The sequence below is a fragment of the Cryptomeria japonica genome, chromosome 10 (genome assembly GCF_030272615.1).
Source record: "Cryptomeria japonica chromosome 10, Sugi_1.0, whole genome shotgun sequence".
Taxonomy (NCBI): Eukaryota; Viridiplantae; Streptophyta; class Pinopsida; order Cupressales; family Cupressaceae; genus Cryptomeria; species Cryptomeria japonica.
This window is the reverse complement of record NC_081414.1, coordinates 113,313,338-113,334,541: the sequence shown is the minus strand read 5'-3', so window position 1 is coordinate 113,334,541 and position 21,204 is coordinate 113,313,338.

Sequence of the window (21,204 nt, the reverse complement as noted above, 5' to 3'; positions counted from 1 at the left end):
TTGTCCTTCATGAACATTCCATCGGGCTTTCCTTGATTGGGCAAAGCACTGCTTGGTCTCAAATTGTACCCTCTTAACTTGGGTAACAACAACCACAATAATTCTTTTGATTTCTTCCTCAGAGGGTCTCCTCAGGCTGATGTTTTTGGGTTGGTCATTTAAAGCATTGACCCTATATTCTTCCCTATTCTCCTTATCAAAAAACACTTCCTAATGGTGGCTTCTACTCCACAGTCTTTAAATATCTACATCCATTTCCACCTCATTTGCGTCAGACGCTGAACACTCAAAATCATTATCATTTTGCAAAGAAGTCATATTCACCATGTGGTCAGTGAATACATCTTCCATGCACCTAGCATAGACATCCTCATTTTCTTCCATGACTTTTGCTACTGCACATTGGTTTTGTGTATGTGGCAAGTTACATGCCATACACCATGGGTCATCTTCTACAAGATGAGCACTTGGCCTTTTTAATGGATCAGGTGTTTCTTTGTTTGCAGGCCTTTGGTTTCCAACTACATGCCACCCATCTTTCCAGTTTGTGTTATAAGGCATATCATGCAAAAAAAAATAGGCCTATCATGAGACACACCCTTCTCATTTCTGGCCACTTTGTAGCTCAAATATTTTAGGGCATTCATAACTTTGTCCAACTTATTCTCCTCTTTGGGCACTTTGCTATGATGTCCTTTGGGGTTTTTCAAGATCCTAACATCATCTCTTCTTGATGTTTTTCCTGAGGCTTTCCTATTTTTCTCTATGGTCTAAGGAAGTTTGAAAGTAGCTGCCAAAGTAGGGGGGCTATTTGACCTTAACTCATACCCTATTTTAGGATCAAAAGCATCAAAATAGAACACTTGGTTCATGTTATCAATTGGTTTCAGACTAAGAGTAATATTATTGAGTATTTTGATAAACTTATTATTAAAACATGCAACATCCTCATTCTGATTTTTTTTTATACTTGTTAGCTTATGCAAAGAAAATTTGGGGTATGAATGATCACCATACTGATCTCTAAAAATTCTTTTAAAATATTGAAATGATCTGATAGATAAGTCAGGCAAAATTTTATACCATTCCCTAGCATCATCAGTTAAAGATTGCATAAACATTTTCATGAAGACATCTTCACTTTCTACTTCAAAATTATCCATTACATTTTGGAATTTTCTAAGATGATCTTCCCTTGAGATAGCATTATTTGTTAAGAATTTAGGCAGTGCATCTCTTAATTTATTTTTAACTATATTTGGGAAACCTATGATCCTAGTGAAATCAATATGTCTATATCTATCCAGTTGCATTGGTCTTCTAGAAAACTGATTTTGCATTTGCTGTTGGTGTGCATTTCCTTTATTGGGAATTTGGTGTTGCTGATGGTATTATTATTGTTGCTATTGTTGTAGGGGTACCTGATATTGTTGTTAGTACTGCCCTACCATTTGTTTCTGAAATTGTGGGAACTGTAGATACTAGTGGTAAGCACTATTTCCTCCTATTTGGTTATTGTTCTGATACATGGGTGGGGGAGGATACTATGGGAAAAAAGTATACTGCGGAGGTGGTGAGCCAAACATTTGACCTGATGTATTGCACCAACTTTGTGCACCATAAGGATGTTGTTGAGCTCCATGTTGTCGACTAGTACTTGTCTAACCAACATTTCTATTTGGGACATTAGTAGGAGGTAGACTTGTGCTTACAAAGACAAAAGAAATATTAGGCATTCGAGTTTTCCATGCAAGCGATATGGGCACATTACTAGCTAGAGTACTAGAAATATTTGCTCGGGTACTAATATGGGCATTAGTTGTGTCCTGAGTTGAAACAGTGCCCACAATAGGGATGTGTGCAATAGTATTCGTGACAATAGGAGCTGAGGAAATAGCGGTATTCACATGGGATGACATAAAAGAAGAAGTAACTAAAGGGCAGCTGGTTGTACTAGGGACACTGGATGTCTGACTAGACATTCCATGGGTAGGGATTTGTGTAGACTGCTGAATGACCAAATTTAACATTTCTTGCGCCATCATGTCCCTTTCTCTTCTTACTTGTTCCAACTATCTTTGCAAATCTTTTGTTGATCCTCTAGTTGCATTTCCTGAGGTAAAGCATATATTGGACTCAGTGATCTGAGTTTAAAAATGATTTTGTGCTGACGGAAATTTCATAGACATAGGGGTAGCTATAGTATATTTTGGATCAATGTTACTTTGTGCATTAACTAACTAGTCAACATCTCTAGCCTCAAACTCTATTTGTAACCCAACCCTTTGAAAGTCTACGTACAACTTATCATAAGAAGCCTAGTCCTGAGAAGGACTTTCATAGTAGGGATTTTGTAGGTTTTTATCCATGTTAGGGAATGTGTGACTAACAATAAGATTTTATCTTAGCAAGGATTCATCACTACTTGTATCCTCTACTTCATATGCAAACCTATAAGTGTCACTATGATATCTAATTAAAATACCCTTCCATCTTAAATAAATATGCAATTGATTCTATTCCTCTATCCTAATAACAAGAGTATTGAGGCTAATTGATGTAGAGAGTCTTGGAGCTAATCCTATTCACCTTCTTGATTTACTTGTTTTTCTCAACCCTCTAACTCCTTAAGCCCATCCAATGGCACTTGGTAGGAGTTTTTATATTTATACCTCCAAGGTATAGCCATTGATCTTTGACAACTAATTGCCTATTGAGGATTCCACCTCAATCTCCAACTCCACTCCTAAGGCACTAATCACCTCTGCAAAGGATCACAATACATTAATTGGTTCTTTGTGTTCAAAATGCATTTACATAATGTATTTGTTGTCTTTAATGGGTTTGAGAACCTTCAAACCCATGGCCAAGGTTTCCTAACCTCTCTTTGTCTCTATCGGCTCCAAATAGGCCTAATTCAATTAGCCCTCCATTGACGGTTTTCAAGACAGTTTAAAATTTTCCCACACAAGGCCACAAATAAATTGCATATTTGAGTACCCTTTTCAATGTTACAAACAATACTAAATAATTGCATTTGGGTTTCTATACTCATATGAGAATCAAAATTGTCCTATTTTTAAGGGTTTAGGCCTACCGGGTAACTCACAAATTTGTTCTTGAAAAGGTTTACCAGTCAAAACATCTAGCAAATCTATTTGGGGATTCTTCAAGGGAACTCAAAGGAATTTTCAACCATATGTCAACTGGTCTTCTACCAATCCACTTGTGCTTTGAAACCGCACATCTTCTGCTGTCCTAACTCACTAACTCCTAGTTGTGAGCCTAGGGCATCATTGCACAATCAACACAAAGGTCTACAAAAACCAAAACAACTACTCTAAACTTATGTACAAAACCTAACCTATAATTCCACATGATTACAACTAGTTCCATCAATGGATTTGCAGGTTAGAGCAATTTTGCCCTTAGACCCTACTTTACAAGGGTTTTGCACCTAGTCACAGAGTATGGATTTGATCTCTGTAGCTAAACATAATTAGACTTTCTAATCTACCTTGCTAGAAAGAACATTCAACAAAATATCATTCCCTGCAATGAGATTCCTCTGACAAGTTCGTATTGGACCATACAATCCAATGAAACAAAGGAAAAATTGTCAAAACGGTGAGAAGACAAGATTTCTTCTTGCAACAAAAACTTGATTTTGCATTCCAGATCCTCCAACCCATACAATGAAGTTTTTTTGGCTTATATGCCCATGATTCAGTTAATTGAACCAACTTTTGCAAAATGTTGTAAAATGTTGCTCAACAGCTTTTACATTTTTTGTCACCTGAGATGCAACTTTGCATTCTAGTGCATTTCAAGGTTCCCAAAGACCCTATAAGCATCCTAGAAGACTAAAAACAATTCATAAGACCCCTAGTACATGATGACTCTGATTTAGAGTCCTACACCTGTGATCAACATGAACATTACAACTTCCTAGACTTAAGAACATCATGAAGCATATCAAAGCTTGGACAACTCAACCATGGCTCCATTGAGTCCCACATGGTTGGTCCTATTGGTATTTTGGTATGGTTTTGTCATTGATGTCAACACCTACTGAAAACAAGCACTTTGGAGATCCAGCAACATTCATCGGCAAGCAAGTAACTATTGAACAGTTACTGGTATATGGTTCACCGACATGATATAATGTTCACCAGTACTTGGAATGATATGGAAGACACTTGGTAATGTCGAAGAGATCATGTGGACACTTTGTTTTGAAGAATTAATCATTGGTATATTCATATTTACATATTTGCTTTTACCGACAAATAGGTCTAGGGTTATATAGGGTTACACCAGCAAGTTTATCTTTTCCAGATTAGCATGGCACGATATGGAGATGATTTATTATTGTTGTAAATGCATTAAGCCGACATGTTCAATCAGTTATTGCATCAAATATTATATTGTATGTAAAATGTTTTTATTGTAATATCTTGTAGAGCCGACCTACTAAAATTGGTCTTAGGTTATGGTATAAATGTAAGATCTTATTTGTAAGATCAAGTGTGGAATGTGAAAAAGAATTGTGTGAAGGTATATGCGAGATTAAGTAGAGGTATACACGAAGACATCATTTGAAGGTGAAGCTAGGTTTATGTGGAAGCATATCAGCATTACACTGGTACTGAATCCAACATATGAAGATGCTATTTTGTGCAGTACATTCTTATTGGATTTAACCATCCAACTCTAGTCAGTGTGACTCCCATTTTGTGATTGAGCAGTGAGCTCTAGGCTGTTGGCCTTTTTGCATGTGCAGACCCCAGTTATGTACACTTACTATCTGTAGTAGTATCATCTGATATTGGGTAAGGTTTCCCACCATGGTTTTTCCCCTTACAGGGTTTCCACGTACAAATATTGGTGTTATGTGTTGTGGATGACTTTATGTTTATGTTTCATGCATTAATCCTTACCAGTATAGCAATTTACTATTAACACTATCTAGCAGCACACTTAACTAGTTTACCAGTATTAAGGATTAAGTTGGTCAATTAGTTTTTGGTTTGAATTTACTAGACAATTGATTCACCCCCCCTCTCAGTTGTCTCCAGGACCTAACAATTGGTATCAGAGCCTAGTCCTCTTTTGCAGAAGTTTAACAACTTGAGGAGATCCAATGTCTACTAATTATTTCAAAAAGGATAGTCACAAACTTGATGGAACCAACTATGGGATATGGAAGATCCAGATGGAGACACATCTGAATTGCATTGGTAAAGACATGTGGGAAGTTACAAAGAATGGTTATACTGCTGTTGTAGCTGGTCAGACTGCTCCAACTACCTTAGCTAAAGATGAAGAGAATGATTGCAAAGAAAGAGAAGCACTTTTGAGTGTATTATCATATCAACAAATCATGGGATTATCAGATAGGTCTACTGCTAAAGCTATTTGGGATCATTTAGAAACACTATGTGGTCCAACTAGAACTAAAAGCTTACAAGGTGATAGATATTTCATGCTAATTATTGATGATTATTCTAGAATGTGTTGGGTTACTTTTCTCAGAGAAAAATCAGAAGCACTTAGAAAGTTAAAATTATTCAAAGCAATGGTTGAGGATGAAACAGGTAAGAAAATCAAATGTTTAAGATCAGATCAAGTAGGAGAATTCACATCTAAGGACTTTAATACATTATGTGAAGTGAATGGAATCAAAAGACAGTTATTAGCACCTCGGACACCACAATAGAGTGGATTTGTTGAAAGGAAAAACAAAACTATCTTGGATGCAACAAGAAGTATGTTATTAGAAGCAAATATACCACATGTATATTGGAGAGAGGTAGTTAGCACTGCTATCTATACATTCAACAAAGTTCACATCAAAGGTGAAACCCGTAAGACCCCTCATGAAGTATGGTTTGGTAATACTCCTACTCTTAAGTAATTTAGAATTTTTGGAAGTAAATGCTATATTAGAAGAGATGAGTATATTGGCAAATTTGATCCTAGAAGTGATGAAGGAATATTTCTTGGTTATTCGTCTAAGAGCAAGACATACAAATGTTTTATTAAGTGATTGCAGAAAATTGTTGAGAGTACAAATGCAAAAAATGATGAACAATTCAGAGGAACTTCAAGGTATGTAGACTCTGAACCAGCAACAAAAATTGTGACAAATGAACCTATACTAAATCCACCGGTACAGAATGAAGATCCAGTTACCCTGGTATCATTAGAGTATTCCACAGCAATTGAAGAACAACAACAAACTAAGACACCCCGATATGTAAGATTGAATCATTCTGAAGATCAGATAATTGGAAATAATTTTAAAGGAGTTATGACAAGAGGAAGATTGAAAAGTGAAGAGGTATGTCTTATTTCTCAAATTGAACCATCATCTATCAATGAGGCATGTGAAGATAAATTTTGGATTAAAGCTATGGAAGAAGAATTAGGACAAATTCAGAAAAATAATACTTGGACATTAGTTCCCTGGCCTAAAGATTAAAATGTAATTGGAAGCAAATGGGTATTTAGAAATAAACTTAATGAAGATGGTAAGGTAGTCAGAAATAAAGAAAGACTAGTGTGTAAGGGATATTCTCAGAAAGAAGGAATTGATTACAATGAAACCTTTGCACTGGTAGGCAGAATTGAGGCAGTCAGATTATTCTTGGGTTTTGCAGCTCACAAGGACTACAAAGTTTATCAAATGGATATTAAATGTGCATTTTTGAATGGAGATCTTGAAGAGGAAGTATATATTGAACAACCTAATTGATTTTCTTTGACAGATGACAATGATATGGTTTGTAGGTTAAGAAAAGCTCTGTATGGAGTAAAACAAGCCCCAAGAGCTTGGTATGCAAGGTTGGATAAGTATCTTTTAAAGATTGGTTTTACTAAAGGAAATATAGATAGCAATTTATATTACAAAATAACTAATGATGACATCTTGATTATTGAAGTATTTGTTGATGATATAATCTTTGGAGGAGAAGATGGATTATGTAAAGAATTTTCTATTAAGATGCAACAAGAATTTGAAATGTCTATGATTGGAGAAATTAAATTCTTTTTAGGATTGCAGATTTAACAGATTGATAAAGGTATATCTTTGAGTCAATCCAAGTACTTGAAAGAATTAATAAAGAAATTTGGGATGGAGAACTCTAAACCGGTAAGCACACCTATGACTACAAATGACAAATTATCTCAAAGGGATGAATCTACACCTGTTAATCCAACTAGATACAAATCTATGAGAGGAGGTTTACTGTATTTAACACAAACCAAGCCTAATATTATGAATGCAGTATGTATTATTTCTAGATTTCAAGGTAATCCTAAGGAAAATCATGAATCAACAATAAAAAGGATTTTCCAATACTTACAAGGCACAACAAATCTTGGATTATGGTATACTAGAGATGAAAATTTTGACCTATGTGCATACACATATGCAAATTGGGTAGGAGATGTGGATGATAGAAAAAGAACCACTGGAGAAGCATTCTTTCTTGGAAAGAGATTAGTTTCTTGGTTGAGTAAGAAATAGAGTTGTACATCTTTATCAACAATAGAATCAGAATATGTTACAGCAGCAACTAACTATAAATAGGTACTATGGCTTAAGCAAATGTTGAAAGACATAAAGGTAAAATGTAAGGAACCCATTACTATATATTGTGATAACACTACAACAATTGATATATCTAAGAATCCAGTATTACATTCTAAAACAAAACATGTTTCTATCAAACTGAATTTTCTAAGGGAAAAAGTTGAAGAAAAAGAGATAAAACTAGTTTATGTGAATACTAAAGAATAGCTTGCAGATATTTTCACAAAACCTTTGCCTAAAGAGACCTTTGAATATCTCAGAGATCAGCTTGGAGTCATACCACCACCGATAGAGACTTAGATAGTTGATTATTGTCATCAACCGCCAGAATTGAAAGACAAATCTTTTACTCTGGTCTTTGATGAGGAAGCTACTTCTCAGGGGGAGTAGTTGGTATTTTGTATGAACTTGATTTTTGTAACTTTAGCATTTGATGTCAAAGGGGGAGAGCTATCTATGGAAAAACACATTATCTTTTAAAGAGAGATTGGTATTTAAATCTTTGGATAAACACATGTTGCTCCCAAGGGGAGAGATTGTTGTTTAGGAGATTGTTGGTTTTTGGTATTTGGCATTTCTATTTTGGCACTTTGATGGTTTTTCCATCTTGTGTTGCCATCAATGCCAAAGGGGGAGATTGTTGGTATTTTGGTATGGTTTTGTCATTGATGTCAACACCTACTAAAAACAAGCACTTTGGAGATCCAACAACATTCACCGGCAAGCAAGTAACTATTGCACAGTTACTGGTATATGGTTCACCGACAAGATATAATGTTCATCGACACTTGGAATGATATGGAGGACACTTGGTAATGTTGAAGACATCATGTGGACACTTTGTTTTGAAGAATTAATCATTGGTATATTCATATTTACATATTTTATTTTACTGACAAATAGGTCCAGGGTTATATAGGGTTACACCAGCAAGTTTATCTTTTCCAGATTAGCATGGCACGCTATGGAGATGATTTATTATTACTGTAAATGCATTAAGCCGACATGTTCAATTGGTTATTGCATCAGATATTATATTGTATGTAAAATATTTTTATTGTAATATCTTGTAGAGACGACCTACTAAAATTGGTGTTAGGTTATGGTATAAATGTAAGATCTTATTTGTAAGATCAAGTGTGGAATGCAAAAAAGAATTGTGTGAAGGTATATGTGAGATTAAGTAGAGTTATACATGAAGAAATCATTTGAAGGTGAAGATAGGTTTAAGTGGAAGCATATCAGCATTACACCGGTACTGAATCCAACATATGAAAATTCTATTTTGTGCAGTACATTCTTATTGGATTTAACCATCCAACTGTAGTCAATGTGACTCCCATTTTGTGATTGAGCAGTGAGCTCTAGGCTGTTGGCCTTTCTGCATGTGCAGACCCCATTTATGTACACTTACTATCTGTAGTAGTATCATCTGATTGTGGGTAAGGTTTCCCATCATGGTGTTTCCCCTTACAGGGGTTCCACGTACAAATATTGGTGTTATGTGTTGTGGATGACTTTATTTTTATGTTTCATGCATTAATCCTTACCGGTATAGCAATTTACTGTTAACACTGTCTACCGGCACACTTAATTGGTTTACCAGTGTTAAGCATTAAGTTGGTCAATTGGTTTTTGGTTTGAATTTATTAGACAACTGATTCACCCCCCCTCTTAGTTGTCTCTGGGATCTAATAGGTCCATTAGTACAACATAAAAGACAACACACAAAACTTAGAACAAAACCAAAATTACTTTCTTGGAGTGATGTGTGCCCTGCACCATACTCCTCTGGGACAAAGAACTCAAGTCCCTTGAGTTAAGAGGTCTGCAATCTCCACTCCATGCTGAAGTATATCCGATTTTGACATCCACATAGCATCTAATTCAGGTAACCCTGACCACTTGACAAGATAATGCTTGTAAACTCCTTTCCTTGTCTTCTTTATCATTGTGGTGTCCAAGATACTTTCCAACTTGACCGGTTGGCATGGTGGCAAATCTCTCACCCAATCTCCATTAACCTATGATGACATGTCCAACTAATTTGTTTATGATGCCACCTTTTATGGATAGAGATCACATATATTAAATATAGGAAAAATACCCAAGGTGGGAGGGAGTTCAACTTCATATGCATTTTGTCCATATTTGTGCACCACCTTGAGAGGTCCAATCTTCTTCATCAATAGTTTGGTAGGCTGCCCTTTTGGAAGTCTCTCCTTCATTAGGTATGCTAGGACCAAATCTCCAACCTTAAATTGCACATTCCTTCTTGTTTTATCAGCATGCAGCTTATACTGCTCGAACTTTTGTTGTAAGGTCTGCCTTACCTTATCATGCACTTCTTTGATACCTTCAGCAAAATTCTCACCTTGTGCACTCTTAGGTGCCATAGAACTGAGATCTCTAAGCTCTAATATGCCCCTATGATGAAATCCATACACTATCTTAAAGGGACTTTTACCTGTGCTTCGGTTAACTGAGTTATTATATGCATATTCTGCCTGACCGAGTACCAAATCCCAAGTTTGCCCATGTTGTTTGGTGAGGCATCTTAGTATATTACCAAATGATCTATTGACTACCTCTGTCTAACCATCTAAATGAGGATGATAAGTGGATGAAAAGGATAATTTAGTGCCCAACTTTCTCTAAAGTGTCCTCCAAAAGTGACTTATTAACTTCACATTTATATCACTAAATATGTTGATTGGAAGACCATGAATTCTGACTACCTCTTTGAATAAGAGTCCTATAATGTAGGTGGCATGATTCGTGGTCTTTAAAGGTATAAAATGTGCCATTTTACTGAACCTATTTACCATCAAATAGACACTATCAAATCCCCTTGGAGTTCTTGGCAAGCCTAACACAAAATCCATGCTCAGCCATTCCCAAGGCCTCTGAGGTATGACCAAAGGTTGGTATAAACCTGCATTTCTTGATGAACACTTTGCTCTTTGAAAAATTGCACATTGTTCTACAAACCTTCCCACTTGTGATTAAAACTTGGGCCAATGGTAAAACCTACTAACCTTCTCCAAAGTTTTATCTATGCCAAAATGACCTCTTAGACCTCCTTGATGCTTTTCTTCGATAATATTTTGTCTCATAGAAGATTGGAGAATGCAAAGCAGATGTCCTTTGAACAACAAACCCTCTTGTATCATATATTTTGAATAAGAGACATGTGAGGTGTTAGAAAAATAAGATAAACAATATATATATCATTGCAAAATATTTATCATCCTTGTAGAGGTCTTTTAACTCATTCAATTCTACACTTTGCAATTATATCTCCTGCATAGTCATGACCCTCCTACTTAATGCATCAGCTACCTTGTTTGTAGTGTCCTTTTTGTGCTTGATAGTGAAAGTGTAGGATTGTAGGTATTCAACCCACTTTAGGTGTCTTTGATTCAACTTCTCTTGCCCATTAAGGAAACTAAGGGCATGGTTGTCAGTGAAAACTACAAACTCTTTGGGCAGCAAGTAATAATGCCACTTCGTCAATTCTTGCACCATGGCATACAAGTGAAAATCATATGTGGAGTATCTTTTCTTAGCTTCATTCAATTTCTCTGAGATGAATGCTATTGGATGACCTTCTTGGCTTAAAACTACCCCTATTGCCCTCTAGCTTGCATCACACTCTACTGTAAACAACTGACTAAAATAAGGCAATCTAAGGGTTGGCAGCTCTGCTATCTTAGATTTCAACAATTCAAATCCCTTATTGGCTTCCTTTGTCCACTTAAAGTGACATTTAATCCCTCCTTTAATGCTGTTGAGTATAGGAGCACAAACATGGCTAAAGTTTCTCATAAACTTCCTATAAAAGATGCCATTCCATAAAAACTCCTAACATCACTCATGCCCCTAGGTATAGGCCAATTAAGTATTGCTTCTAATTTGCTTGGATCCATCTTTAAACAACCTTGTGAAATAACAAAACCAAGGTAAACTAGCTCTATTTTCAAGAGCTCACATTTTCAAGATTGATTTTGAGTTGAGCCTCCTTCAACTTCTTCAAGACCATCTCCACATGCTTAAGGTGCTCCTCCTTGGACCTACTGAAGACCAAAATGTCATCAAGATAGACTATAACAAATTTACCAATAAATTCAACTAAAACTTTATTCATGAGCCTTTGAAAGGTACTAGGTGCATTGATGAGGCCAAATGGCATCACCAACCAATCATATAGGCCTGCATTGGTTCTAAAGGTTGTCTTCCATTCATCACTAGGTCTGATCCTTATCTGATGAAAACCAGACTTCAATTCCACCTTTGTGAAGTAGCTTGCTCCACCTAGATTGTCCAATAGGTCATTAGTCCTTGGCATGGGAAATCAGTACCTTATAGTGATCTTATTGATTGCTCTTAAGTCTGTTCACATCCTCCATTTTCCTCCTTTCTTAGAAACTAATACAATAGAAACAACACATGGAATCAAACTCTTTTTAATAAAACCCTTGTCCAAGAGTTCTTGCACTTGTTTGGTGATCTCTTCATTTTGACTAGGTGTCATTTTATAAGCAGCTTTGTTAGGAAAATTCGCCCTTGGTATCAAGTCTATTTGATGATTTACATCTCTCATTGGAGGCAAAGAATCAAGAATATCATCTCCTATAACTTCTGCATATTGCTTTAGTAAACCTTGCACCTCTTGAGAAACTTCACTCATTGGATCTGCCATAGCTTCATCTTTAGGCTTTAACACTGTAGCATAGCCCTTATTACCCTCTTGTTTTAATACCTTAAGAAAATCTTTACCACTCAGCAACATTACACTTGACCCTACTTGCTTTTCCTCTTTTGGATCATCCCTCTCCTTTCCTGTAGCTAGTCTGTATCATCATTTGACCCTAGCAGCCACTCTATACCATCCCTCTCCTCCCTCAAAGCTGCCACCTCTACCCGAGCTGCCTCCAAGCTCTGCACCGGATCATCTACCTCCCTGCTCAGCCATGTAACCTCAAACTGCAGGCTATCTACCCTCCCTCTCTCCACCCGTATATCCTCCTCTACCCTCCTTTACCTCTCCCTAGTAGCATCTAGTCCTTGTAGCTCATCCTCTAGGTTCCTATCCCTCACTCGAGCACCATCCCTCTCCCATATGACTCTATCATACTCATCCCTTGACACCCTGGCATCTGTTGTATCCTGAGCCTATACCTGTACTAGTGCCCCCTCACCCTATACTTGTGTGTCTAGGATGTCCATTGACTATCCTCCATCCCCTCCCTCTCCCTCTCCTCCAATCAGCTCAACCTATGCCTGCTGTCTCGCTTACCCCCTCTATTGATCCCCTCCTTTCCTCACCCCTCCTCTCTTATGATCCCCCCCTCCATCCCCTCCCCCTACTTCTACTGCCCTATCTCCAAGACCCTCATCCTCCCCCCTACAACCTCATCAGTCAATGGTCGTAGCTTATCCTTCTCCAAAACACCAAGAATAGTAAGTCAGACTCGAAAGTGAGCCTCCCACCAGCCCCTGTACACATCAGTCATATCTGCATCATCTCCCACCTCCCCCTGCTCATCCTATACCCTACTGGCTTTACCCTTCCAACTCACTCAAACCTCCAGAGAGATAATAGCCTACCCCCATGTCTTGGTTTCATGAGTGATCCTCAGATATAATCGCTCTGGCTCCACTGTATCCTAGATATCCCCAAACTACTAGGCCACCTAATGTGCCACATAGTGCTCAATAACATGCCCTGATCGACCAAATAACCATATCTCTGACTGAGCCCAGTGTAGCTTCCCACCCCCTCTCCATCATTTGCAACCCAAAAAGGGTCTCTAGGTGAAGAACATCAGCTCATCGAAGACCCTCCTCCAAAACCATAACGCCTGAAGCCTGGTATAATGGAGCAACCCCTTGTACCGATCCACATATGGGAGCCATCACCATCTATCCTGAACCCCCACTGGTAGTGTCACTACGATATGCTCCCATATCCATATATGCAAGAGAGTCACTCTTGCAGAAAGACTACGATACTCTCGATACAAAACTTAATGCATGTCATGGTACAACTGCCCTAGCATAGCTGCTCCCCATGCATACTCTATAGAATCATGAACCATGTAGTACACACACCTGCTCCACCCTATTGGAAAATGATGTCCACCAAGAACTGGCATCACTTGTCCGCTGATTTATCCATAAATAACAAGCACTAGGCGTGGAATGTGCCTGATCATACTCACACAATTGATGAAGGTAGTACTGTGCTGCATCTAGTCGATACTTAGGAATAATGCCACGAATGAGGATCTTCAAGATCCTCCAGATGTCTAACAGTGTGATGGTAGACTCTCATGTAAGCAGGTGAAGGGTACAAGTCCTGATATCCCATCGCTCCACTAATCCAATCATGATTGTTGAATGCACCTTGATCCTCGGCCATCAGTCAACAAAACCCAAGCCAACTATGTTTAATATCTCCCACTCATCTGCTCGCAACTGCCTGAATAGCCTCATGGTGGCCAACCAGTGCACATGTGATGGGATTGGTCTTAGATCCTCCTGCACCTAGTTAATCCACTTCATTATCCTAATCCTCTTTTATTGTAGCCATTTCTAGCCTATAATCTACTCCCGGGACATCCATGTGCTCCATTGAGCCTCTTTAATCCCCATTCCACCTTTCATTCTCTCACTTCTATTTACCCAACACATGCATTTAATCAGTCATGCGCACACACTACACCACAGATGAAGGCACTGATCTATATATGTCTGCTCCTTTGACCCCCCTTTGCGTCGACCAACGCGAGCGCTAAAACCAAGGGGCTTGTGCTACGCCACAAACGAAGGCATTAATCTACAAACCTCCACCGCTTTGACCTCATTGACCCCCCCTCACACTGACTTGTGCGAGCACACACGCTAAACACATGTGCCTGCCTTGATCCACTTTCTTTACCCCTAACCTGCGTGCATTTGTGCTGCGCGCAAGAACATGTGCTAACCTCGGGCGGTGGTGCTGAAATGGCGATCAATGCCTCCACCGCACTACACTATAAAAATCTATTTCTAGCCCTAAAGTTTATCCTAATTTATCAAATCACTGAAAGGGTCTAGGGTACGTACTGGTGAGCCATAGTGAGTTGGTCTCTCGTGTCATTGGACCCTCTTCACACGAGGCTTGTGAACAGGAAACATGTGCCATCTCTCTTTCCAAGGGCTCTATGGTCCCTATTCTCCAATAGGTGTATGTTATGATGACCCTTCCTTGGGCCCCATGAGCCTTATATGGGCCCTCCTATGACCGTCTTTCTCACCTTTTCTCATCTTTCTGCCACTATCTTCACTTTGTCATCTTTTTCATTTTTTCTTCTCTCATCTATCATTCTTTCTTATTTTCGAGAATTTTTCATGAAAAAATTTCCAAAATTCCTGGTTAAATTCTTGAGGGGGCATATACCACCCGTGTTTTCATGTTGGGGAATTCTGTTCTTCTATCTTTTACCCACCACCAATTTTTCCGATGTGTAAAATAGGGGCAAAATGTAGAAGTCCAAAAATAATTAAACTAAATATTTAATTAATTTTATCCTTTCTACACAATTAATTTGTTTAATCATGCTAGCCTTTATTCTTCTCAATATTAATTAATTTTAATCCTGTCACCATAGTCCAGATAATTGATTTATTTAATAAATCAGTTATTCCCTATTCTTCTAAAATTATCTAATTATTTATTTGTTCTAAAAACCCCTTAGTTAATTAATCTAAATTAATTAGCTAAATCAAGTGGTTCTTACAAATCACTCTCTCTAAACTCTCATTAGCCTAATTAATTCTTCTAGAATCCCTCATAATCAAGATTAACATTATTCTTCAAATTTAAATTCCCCCACTCATTCTCTTTCCTCTTGTCAAATCCTACTACAAATCTGATGCAGAGTACTAGGAAGAAATGTACTAATGGGCCTACTTCTTGGTTTATACACCCAAAGATTGTTTTTCTCACTCCTATGTGGTCCAATGGATTCCTAGATGGAAGGAATGATCTCCTAAGTGTGTTTCACACCCCACACTTCTTCTATAGGTTCTAGGGACATTACACAACTCCAACCAAGATTGGGCTTTAGGGACACTTCCTTAAATTTGACCAAACTATGGAAATCTGGCCTCCTGTCTACAAATTCTCAATCTGATGATTGAGATAGTTTACTTATGGCTAATATAAGGATGATCAACCACAAATTGGGTTCTGGGACCTCCACAAGGCTAAGAACCCTTATAGGGCTAGAGGATCCTAGTAGGTCTCTTTAGCCGATTTATGGGAAACAACGTACAAAACTTCCAAAGGACTAGACAAAAAAATCACTATTTTGGATACCCTTTTTGGACTTACCAAAGATCCCAAAGTTGCAGGAATTGAGTCTACTCCAGCATACCCTAACCCTTACTATGTTCACAGACCTAATAGGCCTAATTAGGCTTGGTTAACAAAACAAGTATCAAGGAATGGGTGCATAGAACCAATGCAACACTTTGGTTAGGTTCTCCTACCTCTAAATGACCATGATCCAATATCAAATTGGTCACCTTGCTTTTTTGGCTGACTTTCCACACAATGGTCTCATCGCTTAGGCTAAATACATAGAGATATTTAGCCAAGGACTTGGTGGTTGAGGCAAAAGAAAAACTCCTCCAGTCTTGAGCCTTTAGGGTCTTACTATACACTCTCCTAACTTGCATTTTTCAAGTGGCCATGAGATTCTACCACAGAAAAGACAAGTTAGGGCTCCATCTCTGCACTAACCTTGAAATTAAGGGTTTCTAGACCAGTCTGAACAAACTGAAGATAAAACCTCTACTCTAGTTACCAAGTGAACTCCAAAAATATGAAAATAAGAGGTGATTCAATTTGCTAACATTCCATGCCTAGGGCTTTGGTCTGACAATCTGTACTAGACCGTAATGTCTTAGAAAAGACAATTCGCTCAGGAAATTCAGTGCTTTTCATTCAAGTTTCCACCAAAAGTATCATCCAATCGCTCTAACCTTCACATGCTTAAATAGACCATTTCCAATGAACCTAGCCACCTTTTTTAATGGTTATGACCATTGGAACCAAAATGCAACTTCTCGTTGCAATATTGCAAAAAGTTGTTGACAACATTTTGACAATTTTACAACTTTTGGAAATTTGCATCCTCCAACATTCAAACATGTTTAGGATCTATCCTAAAGTCATTTAATTACTAAAATAAAACCAAAAAACTTATGAAATCCTATTCTAAGGTCCTATTTGTCTAATGAGACCCAAGGTTTTCTTAAGGTACCTTTGGGTTTCTTAGCCTTACAAATTGGACCAAAAACATTATTAGGTGGATCCAAAGGATCAACACCATGATTACATCCTTTTAACCTCTTACTATAACCTAGTTATCTTCATGAGTCTGAGATATGCCTTGGGTTCCCTACACCATACTCCCCATGTCAAAAAAAAATTAAGTCCCTTGAGTTGGTATGTCAGAAAGTGTAGCTCCAGTCAGCTTAATAGCCTCCTCGGTCATCCATGTGGAATCTTCCAAAGGTTGGCCCTTTCACTTGACAAGGAATTCATAATATGTCTGTCTCCTTGTTTTTTGCTAACTCTTTTATCTGCAATGTAGTCAATCTCAAGTGTAGGCTGAGAAAGGACATCTGCCATCATATTAGGAGTAGGTGGATCAACAGGACCTGCATCACCAATATCATGCACAATATTCTTGTAGCCATATATGTCAACAACATTAAAGAAAGGAGATAAAGCTATACCAGAGGGCAAGTCAATTTGATAAGAATTGTTGCCATATTTCTTGAGGATCTTGAAAGGACCAATTTTCTTCATCATCAATTTAATATACTTCTCTTTAGGCATTCTATCTTTTTAAAGGTGAATCATGACCATATCTCCCACTTGATATTGCAACTCTCTTCTTTTCCTATCTAGATTTAGTTTTTACTTCTCAGAGGTATGTTGTAGTTTGGCTCTCACCTGCTCATGAATATCTTTCATGACCTCTACAAATTCCTCTAGTTTGACACTCCTCTTGTCCAGATCTCTAACATCTCTTAGTTCCAAGACACCCCTTGGGTGTGTTCCATAGACAATCTGAAAAGGAGTTAGACCAATACTCCTATTGACTAAGTCATTATATGAAAAATCTTCTTGAGGAAAGATGACATCCTAAGTGGCTCCATGCTATTTTGTCAAACACCTCAAAATATTACCAAGGGACCTATTAACTACCTCTATTTGACCATCTGACTGAGGATGGTAGGCGGATGAGAATGATAGGTTTGTATCTAGCCTTTTCCACAGAGTTCTCCAAAAATGCCCTATGAATTTAGAATCCCTGTTTGAGATAATGGACAATGGTAGCCCATGGAGTCTGATAATCTCCTTAAAGAATATATCAATAATGTGAGAGGCATTATTTGTGGTTTTACAAGGAAAAAAATGTGCCATTTTGTAAAATCTGTCTACAACAACATATATCCTATCATATCCTACTTTAGTCTTTGGGAGTCCCATTAAAAAATCCATACTCATTGAATCCCATGGTTTAGTAGGGATTGGAAGAGGTGTATACAATCCTGCATTAGATGTTGTGCCTTTAGCCTTTTGATGAATCAAACAACCCTCTACATACCTCCTGATATCTGTTGGCATCCTTGGCCAAAAGTAGAATCTTCTAACAAGTTCAAGGGTCTTATCAACCCCAAAGTGCCCAGCCAAACTTACACAATGCTTTTCCTTTATGATTTTTTCCCTTATAGATCCTTTTGGAACACAAAGTTGACTACCCTGAAATAACAGACCTTCTTGAAAAATAAATTCAGAGAACACAATATGATACTTGCTTGCCATTTCCTTGAAAACTTGATATGCCTCTTTGAAATATTCATCACCATCATACATGTCCTTCATGGAGTGAATCCCCATCCTATCCAATTGAACTTCTTGGATGTTCAAGTTTCTCCTACTAAGAGTGTCTGCAACTTTATTTGTCACTCCTTTCTTATGCTTGATAGTGAATGTGAAAGCTTGAATGTAATCCATCCACTTCATGTGCCTATGATTTAGTTTCTCCTTCCTGTTCAAAAAGCTTAGAGCATGGTTGTCAATATATACAACATTCCATAGGCAATAAATAATGTTTCCACTTCCTAAGAGATTGTACCAAAGCATACATCTCTAGATCATAGGTTGAATATTTTTGTTTTGCCTCATTTAACTTTTCACTGAAAAAGGCCACAAGCCTACCCTCCCAACTCAAGAATCCTCCTATAGCCTTCTTAGATGCATCACACTCAATAGTGAAGACTTTATGAAAATCAGGGAGGATTAAGATGGGCTGCTCTGCAATTTTTGTTTTCAATAACTCAAAAGACTCATTAGCTTCATCAATCCAAGCAAATTGAGACTTCCTTCATCCTTTGATGGTATCTATCATAGGTGCACTAACCCCACTAAAATTGTTAATAAAATTTTTGTAAAAGTTTGTGAAGCCATGGAAACTTTTCACCTCACTTGCAGACCAAGGTGTTGGCCAATTGAGGATGGCCTCCACCTTAGATGGACCTACTCTCAGGTTACCTTTGGAAATAACAAACCCAAGGAACACTAGTTCTTCCTGTAAGAAAATACATTTGTCCAAGTTGATCTTCAACTGCTCCTCATGCAACCTCTTCAACACCAAATCCAAGTGCATTAGATGTTCATTTCTATCTTTATTGAAACTGAGTATATCATCCAAGTATACTACCACAAAATGATTGATAAAAGGCTTAAGAACCTCATTCATTAACCTCATAAAGGTACTGCATGCGGGAAAAGTGGGCTGATAGAACTCAATATGTGGAAAACTGAGTCTAAAGAGCCTTCCTCACACACCCACAAGACTTCTTGGTGCAAGCTATGGAGTCATGAAGTATGGCTCAGCTTCCCAAGGTTGGCTCCATGGTTCTCTATCTCACAAGGTCCTTCAAACCAATGTCTTTGCTCTCAGATCACTGAGCAAAGTGGTTTAGGGATGACAAATGCAAGAATGAGGGATGCTTTGGTTGATTTTAAGATGAAATGCATCCTAAGTTATACATGATCCTATAAATGCAATAAACTAGTTATAAGATGACAAGATTAGTAACAAGACTATCCTAGCATGCTATATTAGTCTATGATTAAGCTAAATGATAAAGAAAATACTCTAAACATGCATATTTAGATTAAATCCTATTGAAAAGAGAGGCTAAATGATGAGCACAAATGATATATTAAAGCTTGGATGGATTTTAGTATAAGTGTGATGCTAAAGATTTGGATGATTAAAATGGAGGAAATGAGAGCTCTATTTATAGCAAAAATAGGGCAATGGATGGCCAGGATTGAAAGATTTAATCAAGGGTTGAGTTTGAAAGTTGGGAATCCATGTTTGCAATTGTCACCAATGAAATGCAGACAAATGTCAACATAAGACTGGGTTGAGAAGAGAGGTAGGAAGCATTAAATGCTTGAGAAGACCTCATGGTTATCTTAGGGGTAAGGGTTATGGTCAAGTTAGGACTACCCATTGGATAAAGCTTTTACCCAAAGGATAAACTCTTGTGCAAAAGATTAAGGATAACCATGGTCAAAGCAATAAATGCTTGATGAGACCCTTGGGTTACATGGAGGTTGAGTTTAGGGAAATTCTTTAATCATGCTAGAGGGTTGAGTTAACCATTAATGGTTTAGGAGACTTTCAAAGTTAAGTGGTTGAAGCCTTTAAGGGTTTTCAAAGACTTTGAGGGTTTGAGAAGCGACTTCCCTTTGTTTAGGGATGTGACAAAGTTTAGGAGATGGGTTAGGCTAATTGAGAAGCGATTAGAAGAATCTAGAAGAAGGTTAGAAAGGGGTTTAGGAGGCAAGTGGGAGATGTAGGATTTTGCAAGTGGATGAAGGGATAATAGGATTTAATTGAATAAAATGAATTTAATTCAATTTGGTTGCAATTTGGGAAATCAAATAAATTAGATTTATTCAATTTAGGATAAACTATTTAATTAAATTTGAATTTAATTAAAAGTGGATAGAAGGGATTTAATTGAATAAAATGATTTATTCATTAAATGTCAAAAGAGGCCTAGTGAATTTATTTTAAATAAATTGAGTAATTTACTTAATTTAAATAGAGGAATGTGAGTGATTTAATTAAATTGGATTTAATTAAATAGAGAAATGAATATAAAATATTCATTTAAGAATATGGTCATTTTTATACGTCTACATTTTGCCCCTCTTTGAAGTGATGTGTGTGCACATGTTAATTCAAAGAAAATGATGTGTTATCGTGATTTATGATCAAATAATTTTTTTATGTCATTTTGAGATATGCCATGTCCCAGTTTTGATAATTGATGTTGATAATGCCCCCTCGTGAGATGAATAAAAAATTCGAAAAGATTTGATGTGATTTGATAATTGTGTTTGTTTGGCAAAATTTTGGGTATGTGGAATGCTTGAATTGATTCATCTCCTGATAATTGATGTGTGCAAGGGTATGAGGAAGACCATGAGTGAATTACATGCTCAATTCCCTAACCCT